Genomic DNA, 16,056 nt, shown 5'->3' on the forward strand with positions numbered 1-16,056 from the left:
TACAAGCCCAGTCTACATAGTGAGACCTTGTAGACCCTGTAATAAAAATACTAAATAAATAAATAAATAAATAAGTAAATAAATAAAATTGTGAAAGTGAAGGGATGTCTTTTTCGTGTAACCTTCAAATAAAGATCTGTACAACCAACCAACCGACAAACAAGCAAAAAAAGATTTGTATGTATGTTATATTTCTGTTGTCATTTGAGTCTAGGAAGTATTTTTATTCTTCCCTGATTTTTTCTATGATGCACTGGCTATTTAACATGTATTATTAGTTTCCATGTATTAGAAAAATTTCTGTGAATCCTTTTGTTATATAGATTTCTAGCCTCATTGGGTGTAGGCAATTTTTTTTTTTAAATCTTTTTGTTGGAATCAAATTTAACAGCTATTAAAAACTCTCGATAATGGTGTTATGGTTTAGATCTAAAATCTTCCCTGCGAGGCTCCTGCTTTTGACAGGTGACTGCATTGGGGCCCCCTGTACTCAGAAGCAGAAACGTCTATGCGTGAGTCCATCAGCTTAGGGCTCTACTGGGTAATGGGGCCCCGGTGGAGGCGGGGCCCGGGTGGAGGCGGGGCCTGGGGCCTCCACCTGCTAGGATGTGTTTTTGTGCCCGGTCCCCTTCTTCTTTCATCTACACTTTCTAATATGCATTTTTGCCTTGGAGCAGCCAATCTCCTGGGACCTACAAGCCAAAAGAAACTCTCTTTGTTTACATCAGCGTGACAGGTATTGTAACAGCAATGAGAAAGGGACTAAGACAATTTTTCTTTTCTCTTTTTTTGTTTTACCTTGCCTAAAATCAGTTTCTATTGTTTTACATTCTAACGTAGTGTGAGATAAGACATGTGACACAAAGGGAGATACGGTAAAATGGATGCAAGTAATATCTCCATATGTCAATACACTCTGACACTGACGCCCAAATGGAAGAAATGCAACTCCATACAATCCCATGAAACCTGCAAGTAAATTTAGGAAAGAATTTGAGGGTAAGAAGAAATTTCTCTAAGCACCATGTATGTGCCTATTTCTGTAAACTGTTTTTAAAAAAGACAGAACTAAGAAAAATCAAACTTTATTATAATCAGTTTAGCTTATCTACTGTCTAGAAATAAATTTTTCAAGGAGCCCTTGAAATCATATTTTAAGACCATTTTGGTTCATGAATATTTCATAAGACATTTTCTATAAATATATTCAGGAAGAGAAATAATATTTCTTAGACATTCGTTCATTTGTTCAATATTTACTACTATTTACTACAGTATATCCTAAGAGCTTGAAAAAAATCTTTACTAAGTCTCAAAAGTAGAATGTAGCAGGAAATACACTTCACCAATAAGACAGAAAGGTGGTTGAGCTCTCAGATTTATTTCAAAATTCCCTTGGAAAAGCTTACTGGGATATTCGGTAGCTTCAATCAGGCAGGTAAGAACAAATGAGTTTCTACTGAGAATAATATTCCTATGCCACATACTCCTTTTGTGTTCAGATAGTGTGCAATAAAAGACGTCTCAGTGCACAGATCAGACTCATAGTGATCCTTCTGTTTTCAGCCTCCCAAGCCTGGGATTCCAGGTACATGCCAGCACACCAAGTCTCAATTGTCATCTCAGCGCGCCCAGGCGGCAGGGCCGGCATGATGTGCCAGGGATCAAACCCCAGCCACTGTGCTTTGCCTAAGCAGGCACTTCTTCTGTATTCTTTGATTGAGGAACTTTGTTCTTAGAATTCCAGATGTCTAGTACCCTTTCGCGTGCAGATGAAGTTGTTTTGTTTTGTTTTGTTTTTATTTATTTGATGCAGGATCTCTTGACGCAGTTCAGGCTCCTAGTGATCCTCCTACCTCAGGCTCCTCAGCATTGGGATTACAGGCAGGCACCACCACACCCAGCTTGGGGCCATCACAGCAGCATGGGATTCCAGGCTGGTTCTGCATACAGTACCGTGGTCTGAACTCAAGTCCTTGTGCTTATCAGGCCGGCACATAGACTGCCAAGCTACCTTCCCAGCCCAAGATGAAGTGCTTTTGGCTGGTAACACTGACATACATTTTATATTTCTTGGCCTAGCATGAGAAATTAAGTATTTCTTTCCTTTCCATTTTTGGATAGGTGAGAAGCAGTAATTTCATTAAGAATTAATTTTGTATGCTCCACAAAATCAAACCTCCACTTAATGGAGTATTTAAATTGCCTTAAAAGGGAGCAAGATGTGAAGAATTTGGAAACCCATTTTCACTCTTGAATGAAACACACTCCCCACTAGTGTTTCACTAATACAGTGCTATTTCCTTTGTCTCGTGATTCTTTCTATGGTATTTCTAAAGATCAGGACTCTTGTGAGGCACTTGATTATATTTTTACATCCTAAGAAGGTTCATTTTCTTTTGCAGTGTAGTTATTGAGCAGTGTTAAATGTATGCAGTTCATATAGCAATGTGTTTCAGAAGCAGTTAGAATTTCTGTATGTGATGTCATTAGTAGTTATTCGGGACAATGTGTTTTCAAGTACTTTGACAGGGTTGGTGTTGCTGTACTAGAAAGAGTAAGTATGAAAACCTGCTTTTTAACTCACAGGGTTCTACTTGACGTTTTAGAAATAAAGCCAAGGTGTGGGGGGACAGGCTGGCATTGAAGCTCCGATTCTCCCAACTGGAATACAGCTACTCTGAGAAAATCACACACCCAATGCCTGTGTGAGGTACATTCATGAAAGACAATGGATAACCAATAACCAGAAGAGCCCCAAGGATCAATACTAAGGACTACATGAGGCAAACTAAACCTTTCCTCCTTTAAAAGACACATTTTTGGTCCATCAAGGACTTCCAGGCTTGCTAAAGTATTCATTCCATTTGTAGGGTGTACTCTTTAGCATTGGCATGCACCCTGGTGGTTGCTGGCAAAGGTAATTGTAATGGATGGCAAAGTGGTTAAGAGTAGAGAAATAGGCTCTGAACTTTAAAGTCCAGATAATGAGATAGAGCAATACAAGGAAGAGAAGCAAGGTGGGTCCCTAAGACCCAGCAAGGATCTGAAGTGAGAATCAAAGGACATGGAGAAAGCAATGAGAGGGACTTCAACACAGAATAAGTAGCAAGTAGGGCTTTATCATTGAGACTTAACTCGTAGTATGGGAGGGGTGGAGACTCCAGAGGCCTCCACAGAGTAATACACCAGTGGAACAGAGCGGCAGATGGGGTGTACTGAAGCCTGGCGAATTATTTAGGTTCAGATATCCTCTGGAAGAGGGTGGTTGGCTGGTAGCCATCTTACACAGAGACCAACTGAGCTCAGAACTCAGAGCAGTTCTGGGATGTAACTATTGAGTAGCTCCCAGAGTCAGGATGAGGTGGAAGTGAATTCAAGTTGGTAGGAGGTACATAGAGTGCTGCAGGCTGAACAAATCAGGTTCCAGCCTCAGAGGCACAAATCAACCTGAACTTCAGTGGCACTACAGGTGCAGCCTTGTTGGGATTAATCCACAAGGATCTGGTTGTCTAGCACAGGCAGCAGAGGCAAGCCTTAAAGTGGATATTTTCTTCTTTTGTTTTCTATGTTTGTTATTTTTTTTTTCTGGATTATTTGTTCTTGTTTTTATGTGACTATAATTTTTTCTACCTTTTTTGTTGTTACTGTTTCGTTCTGCTGTTGTTTTCATTTCTTCCTTTTCTCTTTCTCTCTTATCTTCTTTACCAGTTTCCCAAAGTTTATGAAATCTTCCTTTGTCCTGCAGTTTTGCTTCTAATCTCATCCTCTTCTATTTGTGTAGTTTTCCCTTAACTCCTTTAAATTTTCTCCCCTGAGGGTAAAATTGCCATATTGAGGTTGTATTTACTGGACACAATTTTCTGATTCATTTTAGATTTTATTATATAACTACAAATATAATTCATGCCATTAAAGGCAGCAAATGAATAGGAAAATGGACTGGCATCCTACATGATACAAAAAGAATAAAAAGAAAGAAGACAAGACATCAGCAATGTTGTCTCATAAAGATAGTGCATAGAAAGTAAGTTCAGTTCCTTACATTAGTTTTAATACTTTTCCTCTGTATTAGAGTTGGAATAGTCCATTAAGCTTTAGTGTGGTTGATAAAATGAGAGGGATAATAATTGAAGAAGTAAAGGAATCTGATGACCTCTGCTAGTTGGATTCACACAAATCTAAAAAATCCATAGCAATTTATACTTTAGTTGCTTCCTCTGTGATCATTACTTCCAGTGATTACAAGGCAAAAACTACTTTCAGATATAGCATTCAAAACACAAGGCAAGAGACTGTATTGAAAATAGGATCAAAAAACAGATATTTGCTTTCTGCATGCTGAAAGGCTTTTTTTAAAAATTTTTTAAAGACAGTACAAATTAGAATTAAAACATAAAAAAGTACAAGTGATCCAGAATTTCACTTAGCAAAGTAATACAAATTTCATAGTAGTTTTGTAATACATAGTGCTATCTTTCAATCATTAATTTTTAAAAGACCATATGTTAATATTATTTTTCATGTTTACTTTGCTAGTGTAAATGCAATTGAAAAAGATTTTGAAGACAATTTTGCTTTCAGTGTGTATTAGCATATTAAAAGATGAATATACCCTCTGATTTTTGCCTTTAATAATTTGGTATCATGTGCATTATTACATGTACATCAAAAATGTTTAGAATTTTATAGCTATATAAAAGGATGGGAATATAGAGAAATGTTTATTATAATTTTCTGAGCTTTTACTAATGGATTTATATTTGTGATCTCAGTTTATACTCAGAAAACAGACTTCCAATGTTGGCACATTTTGCCAAAATTGGTAATAAAGTTGTTCACTTTGTAGAAATTAAATAATTTTCTTAATTTCACAAAATTTCAAAAAGTCAAAATGAGGATGGAAATAATGACATTTTCATCCCAAAAAAGATTTCTAATGTGCTTCTATGACTGTCTGCATATGTTCTAAATTGGAATAAAATATATAAATTTATAAGCTACATTTTCCTAAATTTGTAGATGGATATAAATAATGAAACTTATTTTCAGGTTGGAATAAAATTTCATTATTTGAAGTATCATAATAGTTTGTATCAATTTAATTTCTTTACATATTCTCTTTTATATTTAGGACCCTGTTGAACACTTTGCACTTCAATTGTTTGAGTTAAAGGTAAGCTGCCTTTCTGTATTCTCTACAAAATATTTAAAGTGAGAGCATGACTGAAATATAAAGAGGAGAAGAAAAATCTTAGACATTAATAGATCTTCAAGCCAGACACCCTGTGGGCACTGCTGCAAGGCTATCTGGAGGAGCAACACCAGCCCTTGGCGGTCCACAGGCAGCATCTGTGTGCTGCATACACAGCCTCAGCATCAGTCCTGGATCCCTGTGGTGGGAAGTTGGAGCAGGCATCCCTCTGTAAGGATCAAGCTACAGATGAGGTTCTTCAGCTCCATATTACCAAGGAGGCTAAGAAAATGCTCACAGCTCTGTTCTTGCAAAGGAGAAATCTTATACACTGGAAAATTCTAAGTATAACCTGATCCTTATGAGTACTGTCAAGATAGGATTCATACTACTTCTGTGATTCAACTATTTATGATCAATCTAAAATTTGTTTCGAATTGTGTTGCCCTCGGTGACCATGGCAAATTACAATCTCTTTAAAGGGAGAACTATCTAGCAAGGAATGCTCATAGGTATATTTTCAAAGAATATGAGCTCAAAATTAGCTGATATCCATGATTTTCCCAAAATGAAGCTACTATACAGTTACTTATATAGAAATAGTATATCTCTTCCAGTTCTTATAAACTGAAATGAACAAGGAATCTAAAGTAAGTATGTTCAATGTATTTTTAAATTATTTTATTTTAATAGATTTTTGAAGTACATGATTACATACAGGGTGGGCAATTAATAAATATGCATAACATATTTAAAAGTTTTTATAACCCCTGTCCCTCTACTCTGACTATTTTTTTTTAAAATGACTCAGTTATGACACTAGAATAAACTATTATATAAAATGCCAGGTAAATTAAAATCAAGTGATACCTAGTAGATGTAGTTTCAAAAGTACAAGGGCTGGCAAGATAGCTCAGCAGACTAAGCACATGCAGAGGCAAGTGTAAGGACCAGATTTGATTCCCAATACCACAGAGTGAGCCAGCCCCACCCACGGGCACACTGAGCAGGCCACCGAGACTGGGCTTGTTGGTGCCTGGCTCTAATGCCCAGCACTGGGGAGGCTGAAAACTGATGGATCACTACAAATCCAAGCTGTGTAGTGAGATATTGTACCACATACATAAAAAAATGAATAAAATTAAAAACCTACAAGTTTTATGGAAAATTTACACAAATACAAACTATAGTAATTAAAATTTTGATGTAGAAATTAATTTGAGAGACGCTGCAAAGACATAAGTAAATTAGGAAAAGATATAATAGAACATCCCTGAAATTTAGTAGAAATTAACTGAAGGAACTTTTCTAGGATCCAAGACAGCTAGATGAGAGCACATGTTTAGGCATGGAAGGAGATAATATGTTGACAAGATAATAAGAAAAAGATGACTGTATCCAACGGCGATGCCTAATCGAAGTGCAACACGTTGAAATAACTCCTCCATAAATTCAAAGTTGGAAATAAGAAACATCAGTCTGAGTTTACCTCTCTTGCATCCTAGACCACAAAAATGTAAATTTGTCGTGCTTTGATAGGAAATTCCTATATTGTAACCTTAATTAATTATTGCTTTATAAATTATCTAAACTATTTCAAAATTAGTGTAATAATCGCATGGGCTGATAAGATAACAGACTAAAGTGCCCGCGTAGGCAAGCTTAGGCATGCGCAGGGACCAAGGTCAAGCCCTCTGCACCACATTCTGTGCCAGCCCCACCCCAGGGTGACCTGAGTCCCGGCATAGGGGCACATAGCAGTCATCCCAGTCCTGGGAGGCTGACAGCAGGATATCACCATGAGTCCAAGCTGCGTCGTGAGACCCTGTAACAACCAAATACATTTTTAAAAATCACATAATTTTAATAAGATGTATTCAGAAAATTTGGGACACAACTGAGTTACAGGATGTCACAGTACAGGTTCTCTTACATCCTGAGTCCTCAATAACCCTGAAGGGCCAGAGCCAAAATATTGGTTATCCTCGTAGCCCCTCTATCTATCTAATTTTTGATCTGCAAACTTTAGCTGTTAAGCCTCCAGAAGAGAAGCTTAATGATATTATTACCCTGTAACAGAAGCATTTGAGCTTAACATCACTATCTGTCTGAATATCAAATACCTTAGTCATAACATGGAACAGCTATTTTCCAACAACCATGGATATTCTAAAATTTAAATCTCTACAGAATGTGAAAAAAACCCAATTACATATTTTTACATAGAAATTTAGAGATCAAACCATATACAATGCAGGATAGTCCTATGGAAAAAAAATCATATATGTATATGTATACACAACAGAGTTAGAATAGATATATAGCTACTTTCTTAGTTCATTGAGAATAAAAGTTTGTACTAATATTGTTTAGAGAAGATATCACGTCTGTATCTTGTCCTCTGAATAACCACTACACAGACAACAATATGCAATGTATTAATTATTGTAACTGTCCTACTAATCTGTTTTGAAACTGTTTCACTGCTATTATATCTTTATTTCTCATTAAAATTAATTAAAGAAAATAAGATGCATACAAATTGCTAGGCACTTTAAAATATATTATAAATCTGACTAAACCATTAAGGTATTATGGTAGTTTTCACTTGAGCTATTTTTTATTATTCCCTGTAGTAAAGAAGAATAATGTAGAATATAACAACTTTCAAAAAGGAGATAGAATTCTTCTTGAGTTCCTCAGACTAAGATAGACCACTGAATCTGAGAAAAAAGAATTTTTAAATCTGCACTTTTCCACACTTTTCCTTTTAACAAGCAATTAATAGGCCCCAGTAAAATACTTAAGATCAGATTACTTGTCCATCAACAGACTATTATACAGAAAAAGTGCATTTTATATAAATAATGGAACATTATTCATTTTCTAAAAAGATGGAAATCCTGACACTTCAAAAACATAGATGGACCTGCAGGACATTAAGTTAAGTAAAATAAACCAGGCCTGGAAAGAAAATACTGAATGATGTCACTTAGGCTTTCAATCTACAAGTGTCAAACTCAGAAACAAGAACAGAACAGTTGTTACCAGGAGGGAAGGATTCAACACTAGAAACATGTTAGTCAATGAACATAAAATTTCAGGTAGAAAGAGGAAAACATCTTGTATATTTAATAATTGGTAAGAAATGTTTCAAAGAGAATAAAAATAGTTTCAAAAACAACTACAGCGTTTCACTAAACAAAATGACAGGAGTTCAACAGTGGTTGGTATGTTGTATATTCTTGGCTTCAAATTAGTTGGTTAGATTACCAGATATATGCATATAAAAGTTGTAAAAATAAAAGTTATGAGAAATTAAAAAGGGGGGAAAGGGTGAGTGTTAACTGCTTCTTTCAATAGCCCTGTAGAGATCAGCAGCACCATTATCCAAGCTCTCCTCTGTATATACATAAGTACACCATTTCCCCTCCTTCTTTCATTCTTTTATCCTTTCCCTCATCCCAGCCTTTCCTTCTCTTGAACAATTTCTTTCCCTTTCATAGTATCTAGTATGCCTTTTATATTTTATTTACTTTTCCAGATTTTTACACTATGGTGATAATATGATGTTAACACACAAAGTTCTGATTTATTCCACTTATGAGTATGCTCTCTAGTTGTATTTATTTACACGTAACAGCTCTGACTTTTTCCTTTTTCTTAGCTGAGTAACACTTCATGGTATAAAAATACCACACATTTTTTTTCCATTCCTCTGTTGATGAGCATTTGTGTTGCTTCCAATCTTTAGGTAGGACAAATTGTGCTGCTATAAACATGGGTTCAAATATATCATTTTGGTATGATCTTTTCAGTTCATTTAGAAAAATACCCAAGAGCTTTGAATGGGACCTATAAATTGAGTTTTTGAGAAATCTCCACACTGATTCCCATAGTGGCTGTAACTGTCTGCAGCCCACCAAGAGTGGAGAAGTGTCTCTCCTTGCCCAGGGCCTTCAGCATTTGTTATTGGTTGACTTGTTGATGATAGCCTTTCTTGCTGGGGTGAGATAGAATCTCAGTGTTCTTTTATTTGCAGTTCTTGAATGACCAGAAAAGTTGGATTTTAATGGCCCTAAAAAATAATCTTAATGATATCTCAAGGAGAATTTGTGAGCTGAGTATAATTTGTACATTTTAAAACTTTGTGCTGTATACTATAAATATGTACAATTTTTATATGCCAGCTAAATATTTTAAAAGGTGGCTGTAATTGAAACTTTTCTAAGTCATATGCTACTATAAGGAAGAAAATTTCCAATATCTAATTAAAAACAGTGCTTGCTCCAAAAATGAAGCTTCATATAGAAGATTTACTTATACAAGGAGCAACTTTCTAACTGCCTAGTAGAAGAACTGGTCTACACTCTCATCATTCCTTCTTCCTTATTTCAAGTATAAATTAATGAGGAGGTTGAAATTTACAATTCATCTATTTTTTCATCAAATGATACTTAAATAAAAATAATTAAGATATTGACATGTTTATTAATCTGATATATGTTTATCAGCAAAGCCTCTTACCAAAAGAACAAATGTACCAGAAATTTACATTTTATTTAAAAAATTTAAATTTTTAAAATAATTTTATTGAGAAACAAATAGCAATGAGACTGTTTCAAAACCTATTAGTAGGACAGTTTCAATTTAGTTATACAGTTAAAATGGGATGATCTTTAATTTGAGATTAGTATTACAACACATGAGAAAAAACAAAACAGGATATACTAATGACTTCAGAATAGTCGACATTGAGGTTTACCTTTAGTGGCAAAAAGTTATTGTAGAAAGTTATGACATATTTCTTCCTGTCTGTTTTCTTAATATCTTCTCTAAAACATTGTAATATATATTATTACTAGTATAAAACACACTTCCAGTAGATAAAAGCATTTTCTTGCCTTCAAAAATAGATATTTCAACCTCTGCTTTGGGGAGAATACACTGTATTTTATGCTCTCTATTATCATTTAACTAATGTTAGCAGTGTTGTTTCTCTTTAGGTAACTAAAACACTAATATCTTAATTTCTGAGACATCAGTAGTAGGTTAATGAATGAGATACACTTGAAAAGACTTGCATAAAAAGCAACATCAGCAATTCAAAGATATTTTTGAGCTTTAAGATAAATCATTTATTATTTAGAATTGTAGTCAGTGAAAGTTTTTTTTTTAAATCAGTTGATTTTCTATTTTGTTAATACATAGATCTTCAATGCAATTTTTTATGAGATATTATACTTTAATGCTACATTTTATTAAATTAACTATAAATAACATTAAATTCTATCTATTTAGAATTTCTAGAAGATTAGAAAGAAATAATTCAATGAGCCAAATTCCATACTCTAATCATGAATCTCGGAGTCAGATTTAAAGGATTCAGGCAGCATATCCAATATAGGAGGTGTCACAGATAAGCTTAGAGAACCCAGGAAAACATAGGAATGTGATATGTTGGCTTAGAGAAAATTTTCAGGATCACTAATGTCCAATTTGTCTGACTGTCATTCTCCTCTTATTATGCACAGACATGACTGTCACAGCTGAAGGCTAGGAGATAACCTCCAGGTCCTGCCAATGTGAATTCCTTCAGCTCTCTCTGAGTGTGGAAATGAGGAGGGCCCATCACAGAACACAGAAGGGTTATCCTCAATGCTACTCAGAGCCAGCAAAGTAAGCCTTTAAGGTAGGACATGGATATGATCTCTTTGCCACCCACTTATAAAAATATTAAGTAGATGAAAGGGATGCTGTTGTGAGAGATGTTACAGGAATTTTTGTAGTAATGACGAAACCTGAATCGAAGCAAATATGACATTTAAGAGGGAAGAATTTTCCTATCTAAAAATTCATATTCTTAATCATGTTTAAGAAGTATAAAGCATGGAATTATATGCATATAATAAAAAGAATACCACATGAATATAATGGAGCACATAAAGAATAGCTATATATTTTGTTTATTAAAAATATATTATTGCTAGTCCAATGACAAAACATCACTTTGGGTAAAATCTTTTACAAAGAAAAAGCAAAGCAAATCCTCATTCCTGCATAACTACTAAACTATTGTGTGACAAACATGTCATCATTTAATTTTGCTTCCTTTAAATCATTGCTATTTGTTTCTCAATAAAATTATGAAAAAATAAAATAAAATCCGTCCTAAGAAAATGAAATTAAAATTGTTGTAATGTACTCAAATGATTATTCAAGCATGAAAATAAATTAATACCAGCTATGCGAAAAAAATAAATAAATAAATCTGACTACAGTACCGATGAGGTAGGGAGTTTTATTACTTTCATAATGACCAAGAAATTGAACACATTGACTTGTGAAAATTTAACATGTGTCACTTCAGTCCAAGTAATGCTGACCCTTGTGCTGCCCTCCACCAGCCTGCAATGAAGGACCCATTCATTGGTCTACATTCAAACAAAATAGCTTTATATCGCTATGAAAATAATATGTCTCCTAATTTATGTATTTGGGATTTCCTGTCAATGACAATAACCCTATGCCCCCAAAAGCTTACATAGTTTAGACTTCCATCAGAAAGGTGATTGGGTGATGTTTCCAGATGAGGATTTAAATACTAAACACAGGATGGGCTGCAGGTGCAGGGACAAGCACCTGCAACTTAGTGACCCTGGTGAGCAGTCCTTACAACTAAAGGAAGAGGACAGAAATGAGGACAGACTCCTGTGAGCAGAGAGCAGAGGTTGGATGTGTGGATGTCATCAGTATTAATGCCGTTGTAATATGAGCTCTGTGCTGGGGTGGCTGCTGTAGTAGGCACTCATGAGGGGCTGATAGCCACAGCTGGCCATCAAGGGCAGATGTTAAATTTGTCTCCCGGGCCACAGGAGAGGAAGTGCTGACAAGTGCTGAAGACACAGATGGACACTGTGAAACTCTAGTGTCATCTGGCAGCAGATGAGTAGGGGAGAGGGAGTCACTCCTCAAAATTTACATCTGTTTCTTTAGCCAAGACCAATGACAAACAAAACAAAATAATACACATTTAAATATATCCAACCTAAACCAACTATCCAACTGTCTTAGTTATGTTTCTCTCATTGCTGGGACAAAATACCCAACACCCAAATTTAAAGGAAGAAACCTTCACTTAGCTCAGAAATTTTAGTGGTTTCAGTCCATAATCACCTGGATCCAAGGCAGGGTGGCATATGGCAGAGGCGCAATCATTCATGGCAGTGGGATACAACAAAAGCAGCAAATGAGGAGGGGAGCAAGGAGGCTTTTAATACCTGTTATATTTTATCCAGGCTGCTGGGACTAGGTCTGTGCCAATCCAATTAGTGACTGATCCAGCAATCACTTACCCTTAAACTCAGCACCATTAATCCCAGAATTTCACTAAAAATTATTCACACACTCCAGATTCAGCTTCCTGTAAAAAGTCAGTCCCTATGACATGAGGCTTTGGGGAACATCCAGACACAAATCACTATATCAAAGCATCAAAAGATGTTGGTTCTTCCAAAGAAAATTGTGGACATCATTATGAGAGAGAATTTCCTCAAAAACTAATTCTATTGAGCCTACCATATAGTTCAGCAGACTAAAATGCCTGTTTACACAGAGCTCAGCTGCCAGGTTCAATCCCAGGTGTGCCTTGCTGGCCCCTCCCCTGGGGCACATTGAGATGGTGATTGAGACTGGAAGTGGTGGTGCACGCCTGTAATCCCAGCACTTGGGAGGCTGAAAACAGGAGACCCCACTATGAATTTGATCTACATAGTGAAACCCTGTAGACCCTGTACTAAATGCATAAAGAAAGGAAAAAAAAAAAAAAACTACTTTTTTTAAGGCTGAGGATTTAGCTCAATGGTACAATACCAGTCTAAGAAGTGTGAGGTCCTAAGATTAATTCCTATTCCCTGTCCTACAAATAAAAGAGCTTTCCTGACTGAAGGAAAGAATAAAAGCAATAAAGAACTAAAAATTTAGTGGCTCCATTCTTTCTTGTGTTTGTACCTACAGTACTAAAAATCTTTTTTATACATGGCGCTTTGATTGATCTCACAGAATTTGTGCTATCTTGTTAAGGGATGGTGGTGAGAATAGCTAACATTTCTCACAGGTTGGTGTAGGAATAGTAGTTCGTAAGTGGTCAGTCAGTGAAGTGAATACTTCCTGAAGTGCTTTAATCAGTTGATCTATTCAAATGAAGGATACCTATCTCCCAACACACACACACACACACACACACACACACACACACACACACCCAAAACCATAATGCTATATTTAAAAGCATTACAGTATATTTAATTTTGCCCATCTTCATGACTTCCAGTGAGGAATCCTCCAAGACAGCTAACATTACAGCTCAGCAATGTCACTGTAGCTAGTACAAATCATACTCCTAGGCAAAGAAATGTCTTCAGAAGTCTGATCAGTGTTTGTAGCTGTTGGTGATTTTCTATCAGAGGTAAGCAGTTTTAGAAGCAACCATGAAATGATCAACTCAGTTATTTACAATCTAATAGCCAAAAGCAAAATTGGGAGGGAACTGCACAGAGAGTGAGAATAAAGAGGAAGGCGTAGTTTATATTGGTGTTTAGTATCCGATCAACTGTGCTTGCTTCCTGTAGTAGAATATGCATCACACTCACTTGACATGAATACAGTAGGAAGAGCCTTGGGAGGTAGACAGTGTAGAAATAAAATATGAGTAAAAATTGTTGCTAATATTACTAGCATGGAAGATAAAGAGGTAAATCCTTTATACAGAATATTTTGGTGAGTAAAGAAAAATCCAAGGTAGCAAGAAAAAGAACAAAATTTGACCCTTGATACGTCTTTTCAACTTCTGTTTCCTGTAAATATTATGCTGACTTCTGATTTAGTCAGACGGATTGGCCAACACAGGGATTTTCTAGATCCCTATTTAAACAGTCACGGTGATGGTTGTGATCTGCAATTGTTCCTTGAAGTCTCATGAGTCAGGGAATTCATTGCTTTGCATACACTGTATTCCTCAATGGGAGCAAACGTGAGGTTAGCAAGTGGTGCCTCCTTGGATATGAGCCTTGAGGGCTGGGCTGAAAAAGGGTTTTCTTTTCCTTGGCACTTTCCTTCTCTTTCTGCTTGCTGGATTCCTGGGATGATTTCCATCCTCTGGGTTCCTTTCCCCCCAGTCTTTCTGCGTTGCGGTGGCCTCCTTGGGACTAATCCACTGGAAACCATAAGCCAAGCAGGCTTCTCCTCCCCTACCTGTGAGTGTTGGGTATTACATCTCCAGGAGAGGAAAGTAACTAAAAAGGATATTTGGCCAAGCCCAAAAAGGTAGCAGAGGCCTCTCAAATTGAAGAATGAGTAGAACCAGCAAAGAGTCTTTCCAATAGCCCATAGATCTATCTTTGCTTCTACTTTTCAGTTTTGCCCTCTTTCAGTCTTGTACATCCCTCTAAAAATTGCAATGCTTTTGGAACTTTATCATGGGCAATTTTAAAGTGAAGTCAATTATCTTAAAAAGATTAAAATTTTTATATTTTTTGTATAATGTAGTAAGTTGCATGTTGATTAAAAGCATTTCAATAGTTATTCTGTAGTAGGTATGTTGAGTTGTTTTCTCTGTGTGAATATAAATGTGCTATGGGCTGAAAGTTTGAGTCTTTCTCAAACTTGTACACAAAATGCTTCAGATCATGATAATGAAATATTCATCAACGGGATTGGTGCTTTTTATCACAGATAACGTTAGAGACCTATATATAAAGATCACGTGAGAAGATAACTCATAAAAATTGGAAGGAGAACTTCACTGACTTACAGAAACTGCTAGTGTGTTGATATTGGCTTTTACAGCCTTCAGATCAATAAGAAAAAAAGTTCCGTTGTTTATGAATTACACAGTCTGTAGTAATTTGGGTACAGCTACCTGAAAAAGCTAAGATAATATGTGACTAGAACAATTGTCTGTACAAGTCTATTAAGACTTAGATCAAGACCGTATTTTCCATTTTTATATTTGTATAGTCATTCATGTAATATTATGTCATGAGTTAAATAAAATAATCATTAAAAATATAATTCAATATCAGTGTTAATAATCATTGAAAGGCTGGGGAGATAGCTCAGTGTTCTAAGAGGGTGCCTGGAAAGCAAAAGGACCCAGGTTTGATTCCGGGTACCACATACCTTGCTGGTCCCTGAACCCCAGGCATACCTGGCTGGACACCAAAATTAGGCATGGTGATGCAAGCCTGTAATTACAGCACTGGGGAGGCTGAGACAGGAGGATCACTATGAGTCCAAGCTGCATAGTGAGACCCTGTACCAAATAAATAAATAAATAAATGATTTAAAAAAATTTAAAAATCATTGAAAGAATCCACAATAACTGAAGTAATGATTAAATTAAAGGGAAAGTATTGAGTAATGCTTTTTTATGTACTACTTCACAAAGTACAAAAAAAAAAACTGCTAAATATTTACCTTCAAATTAGGTTATACGAAGAAATTCTGATGATAATATAACTACTGATATGCTTGTCAAAGGATTTGGAAATAGAAATCTTCTACAGTAGGAGAAAATCTTTCTAAAAATTTAGTATTAAATGAAAGTAAAGGAATTATCAATTAAACAAAGCTTCCAAGCACTACTTCAGTAGTAGAAACTTTCTTGTGACATGTACTTTGTTCTGCTATTTGATATATCTTTCTTGTTAGAAGTGTGCACATTAAATCTCTGGCCACCAAAATGGAAAGGGTGGTTGGTTCTAAAAGAACAAGGACCAAGTGGAGAGACAGCAAATAATCATATAGCATCTCCCACTCACATCTTGAAAGTCAGTAAGCAATAATTTCAGGAGGAGAGTGAT

General features: G+C 35.8%; 1 pseudogene; it reads left to right on the top strand.

Annotated features, from left to right (window-relative positions):
• Positions 1 to 462, top strand: part of LOC101589091 — a 2,083-nt pseudogene extending 1,621 nt beyond the window's left edge.
• The last annotated feature ends 15,594 nt before the right edge of the window (positions 463 to 16,056 follow it).

Source organism: Octodon degus, unplaced genomic scaffold (genome assembly GCF_000260255.1).
Source record: "Octodon degus isolate 3935 unplaced genomic scaffold, OctDeg1.0 scaffold00161, whole genome shotgun sequence".
Taxonomy (NCBI): Eukaryota; Metazoa; Chordata; class Mammalia; order Rodentia; family Octodontidae; genus Octodon; species Octodon degus.